The 26,778-nt window shown below is 41.1% G+C and overlaps 2 protein-coding genes across 2 annotated transcripts in view; both read right to left on the minus strand.

Moving 5' to 3' along the window:
• ndufs8a (NADH:ubiquinone oxidoreductase core subunit S8a) overlaps positions 1-26,778 on the minus strand; it is a 340,733-nt gene that overhangs the window by 293,006 nt on the left and 20,949 nt on the right. The window lies entirely within an intron of this gene.
• The window catches only part of si:dkey-28b4.8 (sarcoplasmic/endoplasmic reticulum calcium ATPase 2), a 126,972-nt gene continuing 125,767 nt past the window's right edge, over positions 25,574-26,778 (minus strand). The window contains exon 25 of the mRNA XM_060046742.1: positions 25,574-25,584. The gene's annotated coding sequence lies outside the window, so the exon portion shown is untranslated. The remainder of the gene's footprint in view (positions 25,585-26,778) is intronic.

The following is a 26,778-nucleotide window of genomic DNA, read 5'->3' on the forward strand; positions in this document are numbered from 1 at the left end:
CCGTCAAGGACGCCCACCCACTGCCCCATCAGGCTGACTGCCTTGCCGCCCTCGGGGGAAATGCCTTTTTCAGTACCATGGATCTGACATCAGGGTTCTACAACGTCCCTCTCCATGAGTCTGACAGGAGATTCACAGCCTTTACGACACCTCTGGGCCTGTATGAATACAATAGGCTCCCCCAGGGCCTGAGCAACAGTCCAGCGTCCTTCATGCGGATGATGCTTAGCATCTTCGGGGACCTGAACTTCTCCAGCCTCCTTAGTTACCTGGATGACCTGCTGGTCGTTGCTCCCTCTGAAGGCGAGGCCCTTAGACGTCTGGGGGAGATCTTCTCCCAGCTGAGGGCCAACAATCTGAAGCTGGCTCAAAAGAAGTGTCACTTTCTAAGGAGGTCTGTGAAATTTCTTGGCCCTATGGTGGACAGCAGTGGCGTCTCAGTTGACCAGGAGAAACGAAAGGGGAGTGGCACTGGTGGTACCAGGAGAGCTTGCACCTTCCGTGAGCTGACTCCGCAGGACTGGACCCCTGTCTGTGAGAAGTTTGATGATTTGAAGAGGGTGCTCCTCAATTGTGTGGTGTTGGCTCACCCAGACTTCGATAGGCCATTCATCCTCTCCACCGATGCTTCATTGTATGGCCTAGGTGCAGTCCTTTCGCAAGTTCCTGCTGGTGAGGAAAAGGCCAGGCCCATAGCGTTTGCCAGCAAGTCCCTCAGTCGCAGCCAAGCAAGTTATCCTGCCAATCGACTGGAATTCTTTGCTCTGAAGTGGTCTGTGTGTGACAAGTTCAGCCACTGGCTCAAAGGTCACAAGTTCACTGTCTGGACTGATAACAATCCTCTCACGTACAACATGACCAAGCCGAAGCTAGACGCCTGCGATCAGCGCTGGGTCTCTAAGCTTGCACCATGCTCTTTCGAGATCAAACATGTTCCAGGGAAACTGAATGTGGTGGCTGATGCCCTCAACAGGGACCCCTTTGTAAAGCCTCTGAGCCAATGTCTTCTGTCTGAGCCGTACTCCGGGCTTCTGGAACAGGTGTGTGAAGTGGGGGAGGGATGTGTGCAGGACTCATTCCGCCTGACATGTCAACCTCAGTCGTAAGGAAGCGTTGCTCCTTGTGCTGCCATCGATGTGTCCATGTCAGAGGATGACGTCTCCTCTCTCCTCTCCTCTTGTGATGACTGGGACTCAGCACCGAGGCAGAGGGCTGCTTCTATGAATGACCGCTTGAGCTCGTTGATCCCTCCTGGCCAGGATTTGTTCTCCTCTCCCTCACTGGCAGACCTGCAAAACCATCAACAGCAGGATTCGGTCATTTCGAGAGTTTTCTGCTATGTAGATAGGAAGCGCAGACCCTCCAGGCGTGAGCGCTGCAACGAGAGCCAGTGCATTCTGAGGGTTCTGAAACAGTGGGAGAAACTCACTATACTGCATGGAGTCCTCTGCAGGGTTACCAGGGATCCACTGACAAAACACAAGAGGTTCCAATATATCCTGCCTGAGTCCCTGAAGTCACAGGCATTGTCTGGTGTTCATGACCTGGCTGGTCACCAGGGTCAGCCTCGTTCTCTCTCTCTCGCCCGTCAAAGGTTCTTCTGGTGTGATATGGAGAAGGATGTACGCAATGATGTCCGTAACTGCCACAGATGTGTTCTCAGCAAAACCCCGGAGCCCGCAGCGAGAGCCCCTCTGGAGAGCATTAAGACCACTGCCCCTCTGGAGCTCGTGTGCATTGACTTCTGGTCAGCCGAGGATAGTAACAACAAGTCTGTGGATGTGCTAGTGGTCACTGACCATTTCACCAAATTAGCACATGCTTTCCCCTGCCAGGACCAGACAGCGAGGAAGGTGGCGAAGAAGCTCTGGGACAACTTATTCTGTGTCTACGGCTTCCCTCAGCGTCTCCACTCTGACCAGGGTGCAAACTTTGAGAGCGAGCTCATCGCTGAACTTCTGGAGCTGGCTGGTGTCAACAAGTCTCGGACCTCCCCCTACCATCCCATGGGGAACAGAACTCCATCAAACTGGAAAAGCTGGGGCGAATGGAAACAACAAGCAGGAATTATTCCATTTTATTGCTGACAAAGTAACAGAAATGAAAACAGCCAATATAGTCATTGTGACAAAGGGGGAAGCTGCTGTTAGCAACCAATCTGCAAACCTGGATGCAGCAGCCCCGTGTAGTCCTGAAGAGGCAGACACGCGTATTTTTCTTCATGCCCAGCATGCAGTGAAACAAGGACACAAATCCCTGATGATTGATGCCAATGACAGACATTTTAATCATAGCCATTTCTGTTGTGCCGTCTTTGATGCAACTTGGCCTGGAGAAAATGTGGGTGACTTCTGGCAAAGGAGAGAAGACAAGATGGATCCCTATACATGAGGTGGTTTCAGCCATAGGACCAGATAAAACACGTGGTATCCTCTTCTCCCATGCCTTCAGTGGTTGTGACATTGTGTCATCCTTCCATGGCAAATTAAAGAACTCTGCCTGGAAAACATGGGACGTGCAAACACATGTGCAAGACCAAGCAAATGTCCCTCTGCAGTGGAGGATAGTGAACTGCAAGCTTTGGATAGATTTGTTGTTCTAATGTCTATCGATGTGAACGAGGCCAGACTTGATCTCTTTGCCAGAAAGCAAAGACAATATGACTTGATCCCACCAACTCAAGCAGCACTCAAAGAGCATGCCAAATGTGCTTCTTATGAGGCTGGATACGTGTGGGGACAGGCATTGAAGCGACATCCACAAGGGCCGAGCCCATCCGACTGGGGATGGGTTGAACAGGACGAAGAGTGGAAAGTCTTCTGGACTCCACTTCCACCTATTGCGGAGAATTGTTGGGAGTTGACCAAATGTGCGTGCAACAAGGCATGTACTGGAAGGTGTAAGTGCTTCAGATATGGACTCAGTTGCAAATGTCCATGTAGTTGCCCCTGCTAGACCCTATTTGCATGTTTCTTTTGCCCGTGTTATTCCCCGTTGTCTTCAATGTTTTCCGGTGAAGGCCTTTGGCTCGGCTTCCCCTCGCCACATCCGCACATCATGTTTTACTTCGTCACCAGCCTTTTACTGTGACATTTTCAGTTGTTACTTTGTAACATTGCTTCCACTGCGTATATCTAACAGTGAAGCATATTTTCAGTTTAGTTCCTTAGTATTGTTTGAGATACTTTGTTTGTTATTGAAAAGACACAATGAATGTGTTGAATCTGCCCGTCCTAAACATACCTTTGCCATCTGCCACTTGACCACTCCCACCTCACCAGTTGGGGGAGGGGTGGAGCCTATAAATTGTTTGTGCACACTTTAGCTCTTGCTTAGCACTCGCCACCAGCACGCTCATGTATCCTGTGTGCGTCTTCAATTAACGTGATTTAATCTATTAACTTGATTGTCTTTGGTTCATGACCATATTCCTTTGTTGGTTTGGTTCAGGACCAGATTCCTTTGTTTGCTAGACATGTGCATGTGCCTTTGTTCATTGGTTTAATTTATGTGTTTGATCATTGTCTAATTCTATTGTTATCCCCTTTTGCAGCTCACAATGATGAGTGAGATTGATGAAAGACAAAGCATCAAGTAAACGAAAAGAATAAGAAATAAACCAAATTGGGCTGCATGAAACCCTGCCTCCTCCCTTCTCTTATTCATCCCCCCTACCACTGTCTTCTGGCCGAGACACTGCCTGCTCGTCAAACCTCACTCCACCCAAATCATAATTTTCACCATTTACATCAACCTACCTACAATTCCTACAATTGTCCTTCGAGCCGGAGACTGAGGGAGGGACACCATGGCAGGCATTGGTATGGAGTCAGCAGAGGAAAAAGAGTTGGATGAGAGGGCTCTCCCAGCCGAACCCAGTGACAATTCATCCAGGCCTCACCGAGAGAGGCGCAAACCTGACCGCTCCCTGGCTCGTGAGGGGAGCATCTCCAGTAAGCCCAAAAGCCTCCCTCATCATAGCCAAGCAGCTGACCCATTTCCTACTACGACTGCTGGTGCAACAGCATATAACCTGGAACACCCGGATCCACAGCCTGAAAAGGGAGGAAGAAATCACCCACAATTACGCCCGGCCCGAATCGGCGGCCGAGGAGCAATCAGCTCAAAATCTAGCTCCACCCTCAGAGGGAGGGCTGAGACCCGACCGATCTAGAGGCAAAAGGGAGAAACATGAGTCATTACCAAGGTCAAAGAAGGCCTCCTCTTATACTTGCACTTATGCCAATGGAAGTTCCCGAAGCTCACGCAAGAGTCACCAGGTGGAGCTCACCCCTTTACAGGCAGCCATGATTGAGGAGAGGAGGAAACTTGGAGAACTGCAAGAGATCCAAAGCCAGATCCGGGAAGAACAAGCCCTAGATGACAGGGCTCAAGAACTGGACAGGCAAGCACAAACAGCCTTGAAGGAGCGAGAGAGGTGGACCCGATCTCTTACTCTACAGCGACGGCTAAGGAGAGTTCAACGAGAATTGGAAGAGGCTCGGCTTATGACATCATTCACCGGAGAAGTGACCACAGAGCATCCACCTGCTTTGCAAGAGATGCCTAGGGTTCATAAACCATCTCAAGTGTTGGCTCCGTTTGCCATGAGCTTAAGGGTATTCGAGTCAGGTGAACCTGTTGACCTGTTCTCCGAGCAGGGAGCTCCAGCTCAAGGGAGCCACCCAGTAGTCCAGACGTCCAGTCTAGGGCATGCAGCTCCCTCACCTCCGTCGTTCCACCATTTAGTGCGTACCGCACCTCGTCCTGCCAAGAGTCAGAGACCCTCAGATATAGTTCCTGAGAAAGCAACACCTCTTTCCTTGCTTAAGCCCACTGAACGGTCATTAGAAGGAGCTAGCATCATGGAGCTGTTAGTGGCCACTGTCATTCCAAAGCCAAGACTGCCTTTTTTCGAGAGTGGAAAGGAAAGTGACTTTGTTCTGCTTGATATGGCGTTGGAGAACCTGTTAGATATCCACGCTCACCTCTCTGAACAATTCAAGTACCAGGTTTTAATGGACCACCTGAGGCTGCCCATTGCGTACAAGCTAGCAAAGTCTTATATGCACGCCTCAACTCCCTACACATCTGCTCTTGGCGCCCTTAGGGCAAAGTATGGCCAGCCATGGCAGTTGATCCAAAGTGAAATAGCTAGCATCCTTCATTCACCACCCATCAGATTCGGAGATAGCGATGCCTTCCAGGACTTTTCTCTTTCTGTACATTCATTGATTGGCATGCTGCTAACAGTACAGACACCGAAATTTGAACTATTAGTCCTTTCTCGGGTATTTGGCTCATTTTGAATCGCTCCTGCCTGCTTCACAATGGTTGTCTGTGTGCATACACAAACCTGTCAACCCAGCAACCCTAAACGTTCGTTTTCAAAAATGTGCAAGTAACCGAGTGGTTAGTGGCATTCGTGAAGTTAAAAAAAAAAATATCGGCGCAATATATGGTTTCTGTCGTGTTTTATTGCACATTTATCGCCAGTTGATTTCAGTTGGAAGACTCATTACTGCACGTTGATATTACTCCGCCAAACCGGAAAGGTGGGCTGTTTACATTGGTTTGAAGTCTTGTACCGTGAGCACCTCGGATTAGGGAAAATCACATAGAAAATCACTGAAAATGGATTATGAAAGGTGGCTTATGGAGGACGCACTCGATTTTGAGTTTGACGGCAGAGGATATCGTTTTGAACCAGAATTCACCCAAGAGGAGCTACGTGAGATGGAGGCTAGGGCTACGGAGGCGCCTGAAGCTCCGGCTGAAGCGGTCCCCAGGATCACGGGAAATTGGTGGTGTGCCTGTGGGAAGTGCAGGCAGATGCCGACGGAAGTGCAGGCAGACGCCGACGGAAGTCGAAAATAGGTGCTGCACGGAGTGGGACCTTGTGCGGAAGTTTATATGCGGTTGTGAGGTATCTGAAGAAATAGTTCCAATTAGCAACTAACACGGATGGAAACCATATATTGCGCCGATATTTTTTTTTTTAACTTCACGAATGCCACTAACCACTCGGTTACTTGCACATTTTTGAAAACGAACGTTTAGGGTTGCTGGGTTGACAGGTTTGTGTATGCACACAGACAACCATTGTGAAGCAGGCAGGAGCGATTCAAAATGAGCCAAATACCCGAGAAAGGACTAATAGTTCAAATTTCGGTGTCACCCACTCTATTTCATCCTAAACAAACCAGAAAGGGGGCTCAATGATCAAAATACCGGAATTGTCCTTTAACTGCTCCACTAAGGTGTCAGCCATCTTGAAAAATGGCCACCATCTTGAAATTACAAATGGCTCTGACAATTGTCTTGTCAAGTGACCCATGGAGACTGCTCATGCCTAATTTCACGCTTGTATCATAAATTGAACGATTCTACACTTAACCGCTCCACTAACACACAGTAAAGCTGGTTTATACTCTCAATTAAAAACATCCACAAATCTTTTAAACTCTTGGCCATTTGTGATTAGGCTCCTTGCGTTCCATTGCAATATATAAAACATCAACAGATTAAGTATAATATTCAGTCATGTCCATTTCACCATCTTTCAGTGACGGCTGGTGGTGATTTTGGGTGGGTGGGCTAACAAATGCATTACATTTATCAATACTTAACAGGGCTCCAGACGCCATGAGGTCACCTTTATATCTCTGTTCATAATTTTCATATAATGTGAATGAAGAATAAGGTGTAGAGAAAGGCGTGTCTATATTTGAAGCACAATTATAAACTAGAACTGCAAGCAGTTATGCAGGGGTCCAAGAAGTGTGCATTTCGCCGGCACAACGCGAAGCATGTGTTCAAAACAAATGGGCTTGGCCTATGCCAAAAGATGCAAGTGACTCCAGTGAATATGTGTGTATAAGGATTTGAATGTGGGAGGTTCGGTGTGGGAGTTATAGCCCCAAACGCGTATTCCTTGGTATAGCGCCACCTAGTGGCCGGCATGTCTGGATTTTGTCGTCTGCCTAGAACTCAGGGACCTGGATCTAGTCATGCAATTGGCGTGTCGGCACCATTTACGGTTTGGGCTGTGGACCCACTTCTAGGGGGGAATAATAATAAGAAAAATTCTTACAAAAACAATAGGGATCCAACCTGTTGGCTTGGACCCCTAATATGAAAAATCCTTACAAAAACAATAGGGATCCAACCTGTTGGCTTGGACCCCTAATAAAAAGAAAAATAAGGTGTTTAAAGTGCTTCACTGAGTTGAAATTGAACATTTTGAACTAAACCATTAAGCAAAATAAAACTTTTTGTAGTATTACACAATTAAAATGTTGACCGGTCTCCCTTTGCGCAAAATGCGGCTGTAGACGATCACACACTCTTTGGTAGAGACGTCTGTGTCGCCGTCAATCATGAAGGACATGTGCCGATGTGTCGTTTCCGACGTCCGCAGCTGTCTTTTGCTTTAAGGTGTCTCCTATTACTGCAATGAATTGTTCACATGCCATCTCATTGCTATACGTCGGGTTGACGTTTAATCCATTTTTCTTCGTGACAATAATTTCGGATTTAAAGGCACCCAGTGCAACTTTCGAGGCTTAAAAATAAACATTCAATTTCTAGTCTTTTTTACACGTAGTAAATTTCAATAACTCCATACCATTACATACCGACATTTAAGCAGCAAAGATGAGACGTCGTTGTGTGGTGAGAACTGATACAAAATCGATAACAACAACAATGCCGCCATTTTCTTTATTTTTTGTAACCTACAATAAATAAAGCAGGCTTCCAGTCAATGGAAAAATGGCTTCTCCCCACCGGCGATTGTTTTTGTTTACGATTTTCTATCAGTTCTCACCACACAACGACGTCTCATCTTTGCTCCTTGAATGTCGATATGTAATGGTATGGAGTTATTGAAACTTACTACGTGTAAAAAAGACTAGAAATTGAATGTTTATTTTTCATTGAATGTTTACATAAAGTTGCACTGGGTGCCTTTAAATTGAGTGAATGGCAACTCCTCTTTGGCAATGTTGTATGCAACATTAAATTAGATCATTGTTACTGCCTGTCGCTGAAATGCAGCTGGGAGAGGGGCCACTTTCTCTACACACTTGTCACGTCAAACTAATTTAGCCCAAATGGGAAGCATATGAAGGGGGCGTGTCAGGGCACCTGTCAATCAAACGTCAATGGAAGCTTACGCTACTGCGCTTGGGCTAAATGAAATTAGCCCAAATGGGGGCGTGTCACGACACCTGTCAATCACAATAAAATACCCGCTTACGCTACTGTGCTTGGGCTGAATGACTTTAGCCCGAATGGGAAGCATATGAAGGGGGCGTGTCACGATACCCGTCATTCAAAATTGAATGGAAGCTTACGCTACTCCACTTGGGCTGAATACATTTAGCCCATTCACAGGAAAAAACCGAAGATATGTCATATATCCTGGGTTTTTCTGTCACTTTTTGGTGCTGTTGCTGCTTTAGGTTCTACCAAAATTTAAAACAATATGTTCTAAGTTTTTAATAATATTTTTTCATTTTTACTGTAAAAGGTAGGGAGGGCTTAGCCCTGTTAGTCCATTTATACCAGCCGTCCCTGCCATCTTTACCATTTCCCTCACTCCTGCCTTTTCCCTTCCCTTCTCTCTCCCTCCCTCTCTCCTGCACCTCAAGCTTCTGCCTCATGAATGTGTGCAACTCCTCTGGGCTCATTTCTACCTCCTCAAGAAACCGTTCGGCCGCCTCCACCACAATTTTAATAGCATCAGACCTTTTGGTTATATTTCTTGCTGCCCACACAATATCTACCATGAAAGCAAGAAGTGATTGTTTTTTCCCCATCCGCATTGTATCCCCTTTTCCTGGCAGCGGGTGAGCAATGGTCCCCACAGGCCTGTTAGCGTCCCCTGTGTCCTTTACTTTTCTTATTGCCTCTGCATAAGACATATTCTCCCCAGCTCTTACTTTCTCAACTTCCACAGCTGTTATATGAGACCCACATCCCCTGAAGGAAGTTATATGGTGTTAAGTATTTTAAGAAGCTGCATTACCCTCACATAGCCACTAGGAAGCAGGACCAAACATATAAGCTGTAAATACTATACATAGCCACAAGGGGAGCAGGACCTTACTGAAGGCTGTAATAACAGCTCCATCCACAGAGGGCAGCACCACAGACAGGTGAGGAGGCCGAGGGTAATACGTCACACCCAGGCCCCCAGGACAGGCATATACTTCCGCAATCCACCCGTGCTCAGAGGCCAAGCCTGGTATTGCAGCTGTTTAGCTGGGAGTGGACCGGGGTCCGTCATTTCATGCGGCCCAGAAGTAGATATCGCCGTCCACTCCAATACAAGTGGGGAACAGGATTGTGTCTCCGCAAGAAATGTCTGGATATCAATCAAAGGCTCATAATTATATTTCTACCCTGTTCTAAAAAAATGTAAGTTTTTTCTTTTCAAAACGCCTCCTCAAGCGTTTTATTAGCAGTTTACGTTGGGTACGCAGCTGAAAGGAGCCGTACTGAAACAAACGGCTCCTTGCTATGATCCTATTTTGAAGTGCACGGCTCCATTAACTTCCGAATTAAATTAAATTCCGAATTAACTTCCATTAACTCCATTAACTTCCAAAGTCTGAGATTTGTCCTTTACTTGACATGAATGGCGTTGAACACGGATATATAACACACATATCATTGAAATAGCTGGAACAGGCTTACGTATTGATTACCTGAATGATTATGGGAGACCTACGTAATTTTCATAATATTGTAAATTGTCTGATATTAACATTTCAGTTGCGTTGGTAGGTATTTCATTTTCATTTGCTTGTTTAGCTATGTATGACAGGGTTATGGTTAGCTATGTATGACAGTTGACAATGTTGGTGTATTACAATTCAATATTTGGGTAGGCTACTCCAACTTTGTTGCTGGTCGATTTGTAAACATTTACTTTTATATAAATTATTGATTGCATTCTTCGTAAAATAGTTACTTGGAAGGAATCTGTTTCTTAAGCAATAACATTGAACTGAATTTTTTAGGCCTACATACGTTTACTATGTTACTATGGTATTATATGGAGCAATCTTACATATTTATGAAGTTTCCAGATCAATAAAGTTCTATCTCTTTTTATTTTAACTGCCTGTATGTCCTCTTGATTATAGTATTTCAGTGTGTACCTTGGTTATCAGCTATCATAGAATGGTGTCCAAATGGCTGCATGTGTAAGAAATAGGATTTGAACCAAGTGTTACAATAAAAAAAAGCTTTTATTAAAAGACCCCCCACCCCAAATTTGAACAAAACACATTTTTTGGCTGTTTGGCTGGGGCAGAAGAGTGGAAGGGGAAACAAAGACAGGTAGCCTAAGAAGTAAGGAAAGGAATGAGAGGAAGAACAGTGAAATGAATGAACAGTGTGATAAACGCAAATGATTACCAAATGATTACCAAAAAGGTTATAATTACTGATTTATCAAATACGCAGAGAAGAGCATCATCGAATAAAGATTAAGGACCTGGATTATATGTTACAGTATTGAAAACTGTTGAAATTACAATTCAGAGTGGAGAAGGCTGAAGGCATTGGCCCTAAAAGTGTCAGTTTCACCCACTCTGGATTATCGCTTCAAGAGACTGTGAAATGCTTTTTAAAAAAAATGTCATTTCCCCTATTGGTGAAATGAACCTTGTCTTTTAGGTATAAACCACAGCAGTTAAACCTTATTCCAGGATGCTCTACGCTGTTGCCTCCTAGCTCTAAACTAACAAATGCGTTCATCACACTGTTCACCCATTTCCTAGCGTGATTTAGCTTCCCCGGATGGTCAGCCCTCCACCAGCGTCTCTCTAAGTTTTATAACAAATAATTCAATACGTGAAGATTTGGTGATAGAGGTAAAGCATCTTCTTTTAAATATTATAAGCCTTGGTTTAGTTATTCAGTTCTGTTGGATTCCAGCCCACCATGGAATATATGGCAATGAAATTGCTGATAAATTAGCTAAAAGATACTAACCTAATTAGAAGAATTTAACCTTAAAGTGCGTATTGGAAGTTAGATACTGCAATGAAGAATCATATAGGAAAAAAATTCGAATACACGATTTCTTAGTTTTTATTAATAAATCTACACTACAAGTGGCATCTTGAGCCGTTTTTGTGATACAATTTTACTTCCGCATCTCAAACGCTCGTTTCGAGCGTGACGTAGGAATTGGTAGACGGACGTTCTAATCATCATAGACTACATAGGCAACATAACAATGGATAACAGTTTCGGACCACTTCCGTACAATTTTGAGCCAGCTAGCCGTGAGGGAGAACAGCAACCACCTAATAGGGGGAGACACCATGGCAATAGGAGGGAGATAGAGTTGTGGTGTCAAGAGAATCAGTGGAGAATTGGGCAGGTGTCTTGGCGAGTGACTGGCATTAGCTTGAGTTAATATTAGCTAATGACAGCAAATGATGGCCACGGATCAATATTTAACAGGCATAACTTTACTAGTACTTGATTATATATGAATCTACAGGATGTATAACTCACCCACTAATAGGGAACGTGAGCTGGGCTTAGACCGTCGTGAGACAGGTTAGTTTTTAACCGTGGTAAAGTTAGTTTTATATTGGACGTTGGATATTCGACACATTCGAAAAATCTATTTAGCACTGGCTTCGATGGACGAATTTGTGTCAAACCAACTTAGATGTGTTAATACAAGGCCTACCTATGTAAAACAAAGCTTATTTCTTTAAAAAAAACATTTGATTTTCTAAAAAAGTGTCATGTTAAAAAAGGCTATAAATCTATTATGCGGCTTGACCTTTTGACCTACACATATCAAAACACATCTGGTGAACTCAGCTAACTGCCCCACACATAACACAAAGCTTAATTTCACAAAACACCTACCCTTTGATTTTATATTTTTTAATCTCAGAAAATGCTATAAATCTATTATGCGGCTTGACCTTTTGACCTACCCATTTCAAAACACATCTGGTGAACTCAGCTAACTTCCCCACACATAACACAAAGCTTATTTTTTCCAAAATCCCACCTTTTGATTTTATACTATTTTTTTAATGTTAAAAAAGGCTATAAACCTATTATGCGGCTTGACCTTTTGACCTACCCATATCAAAACACATCTGGTGAACTCAGCTAACTTCCCCACACATAACACAAAGCTTCTTTTCTCAAAACACCTACCCTTTGATTTTATATATATTTTTTAATCTCAGAAAAAGCTAAAAATCTATTATGCGGCTTGACCTTTTGACCTACACATATCAAAACACATCTGGTGAACTCAGCTAACTTCCCCACACATAACACAAAGCTTCTTTTCTCAAAACACCTACCCTTTGATTTTATATACATTTTTTAATCTCAGAAAAAGCTATAAATCTATTATGCGGCTTGACCTTTTGACCTACACATATCAAAACACATCTGGTGAACTCAGCTAACTTCCCCACACATAACACAAAGCTTATTTTTTCCAAAATCCTACCTTTTGATTTTATACTATTTTTTTAATGTTAAAAAAGGCTATAAACCTAATATGCGGCTTGACCTTTTGACCTACCCATATCAAAACACATCTGGTGAACTCAGCTAACTGCCCCACACATAACACAAAGCTTATTTTTTCCAAAATCCCACCTTTTGATTTTATACTATTTTTTTAATGTTAAAAAAGGCTATAAACCTATTATGCGGCTTGACCTTTTGACCTACCCATATCAAAACACATCTGGTGAACTCAGCTAACTTCCCCACACATAACACAAAGCTTCTTTTCTCAAAACACCTACCCTTTGATTTTATATACATTTTTTAATCTCAGAAAAAGCTATAAATCTATTATGCGGCTTGACCTTTTGACCTACACATATCAAAACACATCTGGTGAACTCAGCTAACTTCCCCACACATAACACAAAGCTTCTTTCTTCCAAAATCCTACCTTTTGATTTTATACTATTTTTTTAATGTTAAAAAAGGCTATAAACCTAATATGCGGCTTGACCTTTTGACCTACCCATATCAAAACACATCTGGTGAACTCAGCTAACTGCCCCACACATAACACAAAGCTTCTTTTTTCCAAAATCCCACCTTTTGATTTTATACTATTTTTTTAATGTTAAAAAAGGCTATAAACCTATTATGCGGCTTGACCTTTTGACCTACACATATCAAAACACATCTGGTGAACTCAGCTAACTTCCCCACACAAAACACAAAGCTTATTTTTTCCAAAATCCTACCTTTTGATTTTATACTATTTTTTTAATGTTAAAAAAGGCTATAAACCTATTATGCGGCTTGACCTTTTGACCTACCCATATCAAAACACATCTGGTGAACTCAGCTAACTGCCCCACACATAACACAAAGCTTCTTTTCTCAAAACACCTACCCTTTGATTTTATATATATTTTTTAATCTCAGAAAAAGCTATAAATCTATTATGCGGCTTGACCTTTTGACCTACACATATCAAAACACATCTGGTGAACTCAGCTAACTTCCCCACACATAACACAAAGCTTATTTTTTCCAAAATCCCACCTTTTGATTTTATACAATTTTTTTAATGTTAAAAAAGGCTATAAACCTAATATGCGGCTTGACCTTTTGACCTACCCATATCAAAACACATCTGGTGAACTCAGCTAACTGCCCCACACATAACACAAAGCTTCTTTTCTCAAAACACCTACCCTTTGATTTTATATATATTTTTTAATCTCAGAAAAAGCTATAAATCTATTATGCGGCTTGACCTTTTGACCTACACACATCAAAACACATCTGGTGAACTCAGCTAACTTCCCCACACATAACACAAAGCTTATTTTTTCCAAAATCCTACCTTTTGATTTTATACTATTTTTTGAATGTTAAAAAAGGCTATAAACCTAATATGCGGCTTGACCTTTTGACCTACCCATATCAAAACACATCTGGTGAACTCAGCTAACTGCCCCACACATAACACAAAGCTTATTTTCTCAAAATACCTACCCTGTGATTTTTATTTATTTTTTACTCTCAGAAAATGCTATAAATCTATTATGCGGCTTGACCTTTTGACCTACCCATATCAAAACACATCTGGTGAACTCAGCTAACTGCCACACACATAACACAAAGCTTATTTTTTCCAAAATCCCACCTTTTGATTTTATACTATTTTTTTAATGTTAAAAAGGCTATAAATCTATTATGCGGCTTGACCTTTTAACCTACCCATATCAAAACACATCTGGTGAACTCAGCTAACTGCCCCACACATAACACAAAGCTTATTTTTTCCAAAAAGTCACCTTTTGATTTTATACTATTCTTTTAATGTTAAAAAAGGCTATGAATCTATTATGCGGCTTGACCTTTTGACCAATTCATTAAATTACTTAGTGTGTATAAAAGTACAGCCTGCCTACATTTTTAGCACGCAAACTTATATAGCATAGGTCACAGGTATGTTTTGATATGGGTAGGTCAAAAGGTCAAGCCGCATAATAGATTTGTAGCTTTTTCTGAGATTAAAAAATATATATAAAATCAAAGGGTAGGTGTTTTGAGAAAATAAGCTTTTTGTTATGTGTGGGGAAGTTAGATGGGTTCACTAGATGTGTTTTGATACGGATGGGTAGGTCAAAAGGTCAAGCTGCATAATAGATGTATAGCCTTTTTTAACATTAAAAAAATAGTATAAAATCAAAAGGTGGGTTTTTGGAAAAAAGAAGCTTTGTGTTATGTGTGGGGCAGTTAGATGGGTTCATCACACGTGTTTTGATATGGGTAGGTCAAAAGGTCAAGCCGCATAATAGATTTATAGCATTTTCTGAGATTAAAAAATATATATAAAATCAAAGGGTAGGTGTTTTGAGAAAATAAGCTTTGTGTTATGTGTGGGGAAGTTAGATGGGTTCACCAGATGTGTTTTGATATGGGTAGGTCAAAAGGTCAAGCCGCATTATAGATTTATAGCCTTTTTTAACATTAAAAAAATTGTATAAAATCAAAAAGTGGGATTTTGGAAAAAAGAAGCTTTGTGTTATGTGTGGGGAAGTTAGCTGAGTTCACCAGATGTGTTTTGATATGTGTAGGTCAAAAGGTCAAGCCGCATAATAGGTTTATAGCATTATTTAACATTAAAAAAATAGTATAAAATCAAAAGGTGGGATTTTGGAAAAAAGAAGCTTTGTGTTATGTGTGGGGCAGTTAGCTGAGTTCACCAGATGTGTTTTGATATGGGTAGGTCAAAAGGTCAAGCCGCATATTAGGTTTATAGCCTTTTTTAACGTTAAAAAAATAGTATTAATTCAAAAGGTAGGATTTTGGAAAAAATAAGCTTTGTGTTATGTGTGGGGAAGTTAGCTGAGTTCACCAGATGTGTTTTGATATGTGTTGGTCAAAAGGTCAAGCCGCATAATAGATTTATAGCTTTTTCTGAGATTAAAAAATATATATAAAATCAAAGGGTAGGTGTTTTGAGAAAAGAAGCTTTGTGTTATGTGTGGGGCAGTTAGCTGAGTTCACCAGATGTGTTTTGATATGGGTAGGTCAAAAGGTCAAGCCGCATAATAGGTTTATAGCCTTTTTTAACATTAAAAAAATAGTATAAAATCAAAAGGTAGGATTTTGGAAAAAATAAGCTTTGTGTTATGTGTGGGGAAGTTAGCTGAGTTCACCAGATGTGTTTTGATACGTGTAGGTCAAAAGGTCAAGCCGCATAATAGGTTTATAGCCTTTTTTAACATTAAAAAAATAGTATAAAATCAAAAGGTGGGATTTTGGAAAAAATAAGCTTTGTGTTATGTGTGGGGAAGTTAGCTGAGTTCACCAGATGTGTTTTGAAATGGGTAGGTCAAAAGGTCAAGCCGCATAATAGATTTATAGCTTTTTCTGAGATTAAAAAATATATATAAAATCATAGGGTAGGTATTTTGAGAAAGGAAGCTTTGTGTTATGTGTGGGGCAGTTAGATGGGTTCACCAGATGTGTTTTGATATGGGTAGGTCAAAAGGTCAAGCCGCATAATAGATTTATGGCCTTTTTTAACATTAAAAAAATAGTATAAAATCGAAAGGTGGGATTTTGGAAAAAAGAAGCTTTGTGTTATGTGTGGGGAAGTTAGCTGAGTTCACCAGATGTGTTTTGATATGTGTAGGTCAAAATGTCAAGCCGCATAATAGATTTATAGCTTTTTCTGAGATTAAAAAATATATATAAAATCAAAGGGTAGGTGTTTTGAGAAAATAAGCTTTGTGTTATGTGTGGGGAAGTTAGCTGAGTTCACCAGATGTGTTTTGATATGGGTTGGTCAAAAGGTCAAGCCGCATAATAGGTTTATAGCCTTTTTTAACATTAAAAAAATAGTATAAAATCAAAAGGTGGGACACAAAGCTTATTTTTTTGGAAAAAATAAGCTTTGTGTTATGTGTGGGGAAGTTAGCTGAGTTCACCAGATGTGTTTTGAAATGGGTAGGTCAAAAGGTCAAGCCGCATAATAGATTTATAGCATTTTCTGAGATTAAAAAATATATATAAAATCAAAGGGTAGGTGTTTTGAGAAAATAAGCTTTGTGTTATGTGTGGGGAAGTTAGATGGGTTCACCAGATGTGTTTTGATATGGGTAGGTCAAAAGGTCAAGCCGCATTATAGATTTATAGCCTTTTTTAACATTAAAAAAATTGTATAAAATCAAAAGGTGGGATTTTGGAAAAAAGAAGCTTTGTGTTATGTGTGGGGAAGTTAGCTGAGTTCACCAGATGTGTTTTGATATGGGTAGGTCAAAAGGTCAAGCCGCATAATAGGTTTATAGCCTTTTTTATCATTAAAAAAATAGTATAAAATCAAAAGGTGGGATTTTGGAAAAAATAAGCTTTGTGTTATGTGTGGGGCAGTTAGCTGAGTTCACCAGATGTGTTTTGATATGGGTAGGTCAAAAGGTCAAGCCGCATAATAGATTTATAGCATTTTATGAGAGTAAAAAATATAAAATCAAAGGGTAGGTGTTTTGAGAAAATAAGCTTTGTGTTATGTGTGTGGCAGTTAGCTGAGTTCACCAGATGTGTTTTGATATGTGTAGGTCAAAAGGTCAAGCCGCATAATAGATTTATAGCCTTTTTTATCATTACACTTTTTTAGAAAATCAAATGTTGTTTTTTTTAAAGAAATAAGCTTTGTTTTACATAGGTAGGCCTTGTATTAACACATCTAAGTTGGTTTGACACAAATTCGTCCATCGAAGCCAGTGCTAAATAGATTTTTCGAATGTGTCGAATATCCAACGTCCAATATAAAACTAACTTTACCACGGTTTAGTTTTACCCTACTGATGTGTTGTTGCAATAGTAATCCTGCTCCGGCGGACGGACGGGTGGGCGAGCGAGAGAGTGCGCGATCAAACTGAAAGAAACGAGCGAAGTTAACCTCACATTTTCTTTTGATAGGTGCTTGTGTGGGAAATGCCAGCCAATGAGCTCAGCTGAGGAGAGCATGTGTTGCAGGGAGGTGGATCCCTTCTGGGCTCTAGTGGAGACGCTAAACCCCAGACCAGACGTAACATGCCTGACTCTGCATCCAGGCTTTGAGGGATGCTGTCTGAACCCCTTTGTGCTCCAGGTAGCATACTTGGCCTTCAAACAGGAGCATGGCCCTCTGCAGGCCAGCACACACGAGTATGTTCAGTTGTCCACATTCCTTAATAAAATAACTATAAAAAGATCCTAGTTTACCAAGTAAATAGAGCTCAAGTCACAGATTCTGGGGTTTTGAAACCTGCTGAAACCCAGAATTTGTGACTTGCTTTATATGTTGAATGGACTTTACCAATTTTATATAACTGAAAACATTAAACATTTAAATACATTAATTGGTAGCAATATCAGAACTCAATAGATTTTTTTTCTATTGTAATTTACCTTATTAATACCATTAACAATATCACCCTTTTTGATGACTAAGTTTAACTGTCGATATTGTTTCCCTATCCTAAAGGCAGTATCGTTACACCGCATACAGGCAGGTTGTCCGCTGGGCCTATGGAATTCTTGGCAGGCACATCAGGAAGCCCTTACCTGCATGCATTGTGTCTGCCATCAGACGGCAGTTTCCAGAGGAACATGGGGTTTATAAAGGTTTTGGGTGGCCTCATTTAAATGACAGTCAATAAAAATAATGTCTTATTTTATAGAAACTTTTAATGATTCTTTTCTTTTAATATTTAGTTCTTGCAGTTTAAAAACAAAAGGAACATACTGCAATACAAATTTAAACGTAAAATTAACCACAGCAACAAAACTAAGATACAGGATTAGAACTTCATAAAATATTCCTGTGTAGCATACATAAACTGTAGACTAGAACATAAACTTATTTCAACCAAAGCGTGGGTGTCAAGCAGGACCAGGTGGTAACCGCAGGCAAACCTCCAGAAAAAACCTAGGGAAAGAATAGTTTTGTTATTAACTTCATTAATAATAAAATGCAGATAATCAGAATGGGGGAAATAATTTAAGAATCCAGAAGTTCAAGTAAAGAGGGATCTTTCCCTGAATGGATCCATGTGCCAATAGATGTGTCTTTCTCTTGGTTGCAAATGCAGATACCACATAACTCCATGGTCCCACATCTATCTCTGAGATTAAATGTGGCTTTACAATATAGTGTACAAAATACCTAACAGTGTTTTAACACTAATTTCCTGTGTTAAAACGTGTGTGTCGTGCAAGATACAAGCCAACAGCCTCATCCTTGCTGATCATCTGGAAGGATGTGGAAAGGGGGGCAGGTGCAGAGGAGGACAAGTCAGCTGAGCTCTCTTGTAGACTCCTTGGTGACCTGGAGTAGGCCTCAATCAGAGACTCCATAAGGGCAGATGCATAAGCTGAAGAAAGAAAACAAATGTTTAGATCCAATTCAGAGACTTAATAAAAGTAAGTAATAAAGTAATAAAAAACTAAAACAGCTTACCGTACGATGGCTTCTCCTTGACAGGGCGGACGACCCAGCCTCCTTTGCAGAACCTTGGGTAACGAACTCCATATTGAACCTCGCCGTCATGTGTTCGTGCAACCTCTCGACTTCCATTGTGGTTGTAATGCAGGGCTGCCAAGAGAAGCCTGTAGAAAAAGCAATTCACAAGCTGCTCTTATATCCAAGTACCAATTTAAAATGAATGCAGTTGCAGCCTCACTGTACCATACTCATTTCAATATCACACTATTTACCTGCTGTACATCCCAAGGAAGGAGAAGCCAGTGTGCTTAGGTGCAAAGTGGAGGATAAGCGAGTGAAAGGCCTCCAGGGAAAAGGTCTGATGCTGTGGGGACAACTGCCGAACATCCTTCAACAATGCTGTTCTTGTAGTGACACTCTCCAACTTAATAGCTACAGTTGATCCTGCATAAACAACAACATAACATGTGTTCCAATGTTAATAGATGTCCATATTAGTTACATACACTGATTAGGCATGATTATATAATTACTTCCAGTATCACACAAGTTTGAACAGTACTTTGTTTATGTGTGAGCACACTCTGGGTTATACAGCTCCAGAAAAAATTAAGAGACCACTTCAAATGTTCAGTGTCTCTTGTTTTACTCTTTAATGGCATATGTTTGAGTAGTATGAACATTTTGATTCTATAATATAAACTAATGACCACATTTATACCAAATTAACAATAAAAATATTGTCATTTAGAGCATTTTCAATAAGTAATTCAGGGATAACGATTTAAGAAAAATCCAGACTGGTGGCTTAATTTTTTTTTCTTCGCAGGCTGTATATTGATGGAGTGCTGTGGAACACAAATTAACAACGCACCAACAAGAACTTTGACCTCTAATCATATTCAGCCACACATGTAGTAGTATGTTGTACCTGGTTCCAGCCACTGCTTGTTCCTTGCTTCTCCCTCCAAAGGGAGATGTGCACAGGAGGGAAATCCAGGACTGTCATGTTCATGGATGTCCTGAACATGGTTCACCATGCTTTGCCACTTGGCCTCCATTACATTTGGATCCCCATTAGGTGTGGAAGCTGCAGTCCAGTATAGGTGGTTGACAATCGATGGCCTCCACAGCTTAAGGTCCTCACAACCCCTCTCCTTTGCAGCAGCATCTAGCGCTTTTCCTATGCCTGTTTCAGAACATAAACACAATTTTATGTTTTTATTTTAACCAAGTGTTCATCTAAACAAACCTATAAACATCAAGTTACTTACTTTTACCAACATGCCAGATGTCAAAGAAGTGACTTGTTCCTTCAGGGCACAACTCCTCCCGCACCCACTTGGCAACCTAAAGAATGAGACAACATTTCTTAAAATTAGTAAGGCTGGGGCGCCAGTGGCACAGTGGGTACAAATCTGTCTAATAAAGCAAAGAAAATATCGTACAAAAATAAATAAATTAGTAAGGCTTTTTTGAGCATTTGCTCCTTACAGCGTGTCAAAATCAACAGCCCACTGTAAAATTAATGTAGGGGAACATATAATGAATACACTGATACATATGTCTTTCTTGTTTGTCTTTACCTGGCGATTTCTGTCGGTAATAAGGGCTGAAACTTGCAAGTGTTGCTCCTTGAGAAATGCTATGGTTCGCTTCAAACCCTCCAGCTCACACCAGTTGCTGCTTTTTACCTCTGAGCTCTGTAAAAAACATTAATCAGTCATATAAGAAAGTGTGCCACATCAAAAAGAGAACAACTGAATTGTGTGTCCACTAATGGTAATTTACTTGGACAAGTTGAAGATCCAAAACCCTGTTGATGCGGTCCTCAATCACGGTGTAGGTCCCATACTTGGCACAATGACCAGGAGAGTCTGACCTATGAATGTCATGATGAATAGCTTAATTAATTAAAACATTTAAGCCAAAAAACACTGCAATGGATACTGTTACTTAGCTACTCAGAACCACAAAAATAAACTGAAGGCGATCTCCACACGCGAAGACGGGACACATGCAAAGATTTGGCAAGGATCAGCAAACAACACACGGCACCCTCACTGGCGACCAATAGAAGCTGGTCCTATGCTGCTGGCGGTCACCGGTACGGGGCAAGCCTGAACACAAAACACAAAACGAAACAAGCCCAAAACCAACACACTACGGCACGTAACGGTAACATATAAAAGTATACAAGCGAGGTGTTATACCTGCAGTCACCTGAGAGGATTAGACCCCCCCCCATCTCCTTCAGCTGGCTGACTATGCCAGCTTGTTCATTCTTCCACGCCTGCACAATGGTGGGAATTGTGTAAAGGCGTTGATGGCGGAAGAATGTGTTTGCAGTAAAACATTGAAGGCCAAACAGTTTTAACATCCTAAGTGTTTGTGTAGCCATACAACCAGAAAAGTGGATGGCCCCACTAAGCATCAGGTTGCAGGCTGGCATGTTTCTATGCAGCACTGGCTGGTTCTGCCAGACACGCTCAAACCCACAAGCTGCACAGACCTAAGAGATGTGTATGAAAATGACCATTAGAACTCTTAAACAGTCAAAAAAGTGAATTGATAAAGTAAAAAATGACAACACAAAAAACACACAATATATACAATATAAATACAGGTTAGCACACATCTTTACTTTTATATGAGTACAATATCCTCTTACTTGCTTGATCTGAACAAATGTTCCCTGCTGCTGCTCCACGTTACCATGGGTTTCCCCACAACAGGCAGGACAAATGGTGAAGAGAGCCATCAGCTGGGTGAGACAGACAATGAACTTGTCTGCAACTCTGGAAAAACAAAACACTTATTATTTCTGACGGACAGAATTTTGAAAAAACAAAATCTAAAAGTTAAGGAAGTTGTCTTACCCGAAGTCCCACTGACAACCCTGCTGTGGCTCTGACTCCTCCTCAGAAGATGACACGCTCATCTCTTCCACTTCACTCCATGACCTGTCATCTGGTTGATCTCTTGAAACAGAGGATGATTCATCCTCTGTTTGTACTGGACTGGGCAGTGGAATTGATGATACACAGAGTTCGGTCTGTGTCCCCACACTGACCGTCTGTGTCTGTACCTGGATAGCTAGGTTGAAAGAGATTTACTTAATATACTGTAAATGTAAAACATCATATATTCAATGGCCACTACACCTATACAATATAATGCAATCAGATACGACAAACCTGGAATAAAATCTACTTTTACAAAGTATTGTTTAGTTTTTGTAGTCATTTGGTCTGAGGTGTTCTTATTCATGTAAATTAAAGTGGATATACTGTTGAGCTATCCCAGCTATAAAATAGATAATTAATTATTGTGACAGTATGTAAAGAGTGAATATGTTGGCTAAGAACATGTAGAGCTAAAGCTAGATATAAGAGTTAAGTCACACTACCTGATGAACGATAAGGAGGTCTTATGTGACACTGTGAGCCAAAGTGAAGCACAGATTTTGGCTGAGAAGCCAGGGAAGCGACGGCCTCTTGCTCCGAGTCTTCACTGGCTGTAGGCGCATCTGTGGCTTCAAAACGTGCCGTATTTCCCAGCAACTAATAAGAAAAACATTACATATACTATTTCATTTCAAACTGTTTAAAATCCCTGATAGCCGATAGCCTGATAGTCTACTAGTTTATTTAGAAACGGCAACATATCGACAGGCAGTCTAGTGCGCACGGTGCGCACTGACGTTGAAAAACCGCTCATGTGGTAGCCTAGTGCCTGATGTTCGGGAAAGCACAAATACCGCTCCAACAAAGTGAACAGCCTCGGAAACTGTCTCTGAATAACGTTTTAACCACAAGAAATTAGCTTTTTTAGGAGTTCCATAGTCGTCTCAAAGGAGCATCATCATGGCGTCAGCCTGTCAGTGTCAATCACCTAGCCAAAAAATCGCTGACTCACCCCCTATCCCATATATATTTAATTAATTTGTATTATTTTAAAGTTGTTTTATAACATTTTGAATAGTTAAATTGCTTTATGTTCTAGTCGACGGTTTACGGCTAAACAGGTAACTTAATGACGATGATTTCATAAAAGTTTCATAAAATAGGATGCTGTTGCTAGCTAACATTTTAGCATGTTTACAGTATAAACTGATGGATTTTACAAGACAGCAAAGCTGCTTTACAATAAAAGATACTGACCATAAGTCATTATGTTGACTAATGTAGGAAGTTAGTAAACGTCAGAAAACAAAACTTACAGTGCACAGTTCACGTTTCCGAATCGTTGAATCTCTGACCGGTCCGTGATCTTCACTGCCGCCGGTGGCTGAGCCCGAAGCTGCGGCTGGAGCGGCATGAATTGAGGGAACCACACCGGCTTTCAGCCTCACTCGTTTCTCGCTCCGAAAACCCATCTTGAACTCCATCATGTCCCCGGAAACATAGTCCTCTGGTCTAAAGTGAGCCGCGCAAATGAACGAGTATTTGGTGACAGAGGCGAAAAGAAAGTCCTTTCTCTTCTATGAAGGTATTATTGTAGCAAAAGTCTTTAGCACCTGTAACTGCAGAATTTGAATGCGTACACTAAAGTCACAGTAAATTTGAAGTCGTATATATTTATTTTGCATGTGTACTCTAAAGTCACAAATGTGTAACAGTACATTTGTAGTCGTAAAAAAAATATAAATATTTTTTATACCATTGTAAACACAAAATAGGGTCTACGAGTAATCTGTGTTACAGGTGCACAAATCCTTTTGCTACAATTATTGCAGCGCAGTTGGTGCAAAACACATTCGCACACCCGTGTTTCATAATCTGAGAACATGCCCAAAAGGTGTGCATTCGTAAACCCAAATTTGAACAAATGCATCAGAAGTTGCACATCTGTGAACGCTATGTTAATTCAGCATTTTAATGAGCGAGCACAAAACCATTTTACAACTGCTCGAATCTGCTCCTGCAAGTCTCAGCTGTGGGGTTTTTTGCAGGTTGTTTTGCAACACCCCTAGGTGGTAAATGTGTAGCAAAAGTATTCGTATCCGTAGATGACAGAGCGTCCGTGAGCGGGACAAAATAGTCCCGCCCATAATTTCCTAATCCAATGAAAATCGCCGGCAGGGATGCATTTCTCAAATTACACTGGGACCCACCCCGTGCCAGCCATGGAGCTATAAAGATCGCAGCATACTCAGCACGGGATACGTTTCTTTCTGGAGAAGTGAAGAGGGCGTCCTACTGAACGGAGATGGGTATCCTACATTATGTTAAATGAAATGACTTAGTTCAAGTGAATTCCCCCCAAAGTATTTCATTAACATGCCGCAAATGTCCTTGAATGTATTTTAATGGTCGCCATAACATAAATTCAGAAATGTTAATGCAATACTTTGGGGAGAATTCCCTTGAACTAAGTCATTTCATTTTACATAATGTAGGATACCCACCTCCGTTCAGTAGGACGCCCTCTTCACTTCTCCAGAAAGAAACGTACCCGCGCTAAGAATGCTGCGATCTTTATAGCTCCATGGCTGGCACGCGATGGGTCCCAGTCAGGGACGGCTGGTATAAATGGGCTAACAGGGCTAAGCCCTCTTACAGTGAAAAAAAAAAAAATATTATTAAAAACTTAGAACATATTGTTTTAAATTTTGGAAGAACCTAAAGGAGCAACAGCACCAAAAAGTGACAGAAAAACCCAGGATATATATATCTTCGTTTTTTTCCTGTGAATGGGCTAAATGTATTCAGCCCAAGCGCAGTAGCGTAAGCTTCCATTGACGTTTGATTGACAGGTGCCCTGACACGCCCCCTTCATATGCTTCCCATTTGGGCTAAATTAGTTTAGCCCAAAGGCTGACCTAGCACAGTAGCTACAGTACAGTGTCCTTCGACTAATCACAGCACAGTAGCGCAAGTGCAGTATGGCGGGCGTTAGCATGAAAATTAATGAAGTGGATTATTTACTTTCTAATCGGTTTTCTTTAATGTCAGCTGCGGACGTCGGAAACGCCACATAGGCCTACATGTCCTTCATGATTGACGGCGACACAGACGTCTCTATCAAAGAGTGTGTGATCGTCTACAGCCGCATTTTGCACAAAGGGAAACCAGTCAACATTTTAATTGTGTAATACTTTAAGCACAAAAAAAGTTTTATTTTGCTTAATGGTTTAGTCCGAAATGTTCAATTTCAGCTCAGTGAAGCACTTTAAACACCTTATTTTTCTTTTTATTTATAATTGTGCTTCAAATAAAGAAATGCCTTTCTCTACACCTTAATCTTGTTTAAAAATCATAGACATTATATGAAAGTTATGAACAGAGATATAAAGGTGACCTCATGGCGTCTGGAGCCCTGTGAAGTATTGATAAATGTAATGCATTCTTTATCCCACCCACCCAAAATCACCACCAGCCGTCACTGTAATTTGAGAAATGCATCCCTGCCGGCGATTTTCATTGGATTAGGAAATTATGGGCGGGACTATTTTGTCCCGCTCACGGACGCTCTGTCATCTACGGATACGAATACTTTTGCTACACATTTACCACCTAGGGGTGTTGCAAAACAACCTGCAAAAACCCCACAGCTGAGACTTGCAGGAGCAGATTCGAGCAGTTGTAAAATGGTTTTGTGCTCGCTCATTAAAATGCTGAATTAACATAGCGTTCACAGATGTGCAACTTCTGATGCATTTGTTCAAATTTGGGTTTACGAATGCACACCTTTTGGGCATGTTCTCAGATTATGAAACACGGGTGTGCGAATGTGTTTTGCACCAACTGCGCTGCAATAATTGTAGCAAAAGGATTTGTGCACCTGTAACACAGATTAGCGTACTCGTAGACCCTATTTTGTGTTTACAATGGTATAAAAAATATTTATATATTTTTTACGACGACAAATGTACTGTTACACATTTGTGACTTTAGAGTACACATGCAAAATAAATATATACGACTTCAAATTTACTGTGACTTTAGTGTACGCATTCAAATTCTGCAGTTAAAGGTGCTAAAGACTTTTGCTACAATAATACCTTCATACTCTTCACCTGTACAAAATGCACCCAGGCTCGAAAGGCTGCTCCATCCTTTCTCCGATCGGGGAAACTGTGAAATCTGAGATGGTCGGACAGGAGGTCGGAGTTGGAACAACCCCCACAGATACAAAACCTCATCTCACCGATTAGAAAAACCCAAAAACCACAGGGGGGGTGAATACAAGACCGCTCACCGCGGTAACTACTCACAACTACGCATAGAGCTGAGGCAGCAACAGCGACCGCGTCTACCAATTCCTACGTAATATGACGCGTTTGACGTATCACATAAAAAAACAATGGTTTTTGAAGCCTTGCTCAAAATAGTCACTTTAAAACTGGAATTTTTGCCGATATAATATTTTTAACTGATAAAATCCTGCATTTCAATTTCAAAGGGCAATTTTCAGAGAATGTTATGTATAAATATAAAAAAAAAAAAATAACTTCCAATACGCACTTTAAGTATATATATTTTTTATTTTTATTTATTCATTTCTTTTGTTAGTTTGTTTTATTTTGTTTCGTTAGTTTGGTTTTTTCTTTGAATTTATTTGTATGATTTAAAGTATGATTTGCCAACGTCCTTGTCCTTGTCAACGTCCTTGTCACAAACTCCTGTGTAGTAGTCCAGTAGGTCGCGGTATATGTGGAAAAACTATGATCCGCCACTAAACTAGAAGAAGAAGAAGATCTCTGCATCCGGTACGTCACGGACTAGGTCACGTGTCCTGGCCACATACCGCGGAAGCAAATCGCTCCTGTATGTTACCATGCGCCACTGAGCAGTTTGCAT

This window comes from Gadus macrocephalus, chromosome 3, assembly GCF_031168955.1.
Source record: "Gadus macrocephalus chromosome 3, ASM3116895v1".
Lineage (NCBI taxonomy): Eukaryota > Metazoa > Chordata > Actinopteri > Gadiformes > Gadidae > Gadus > Gadus macrocephalus.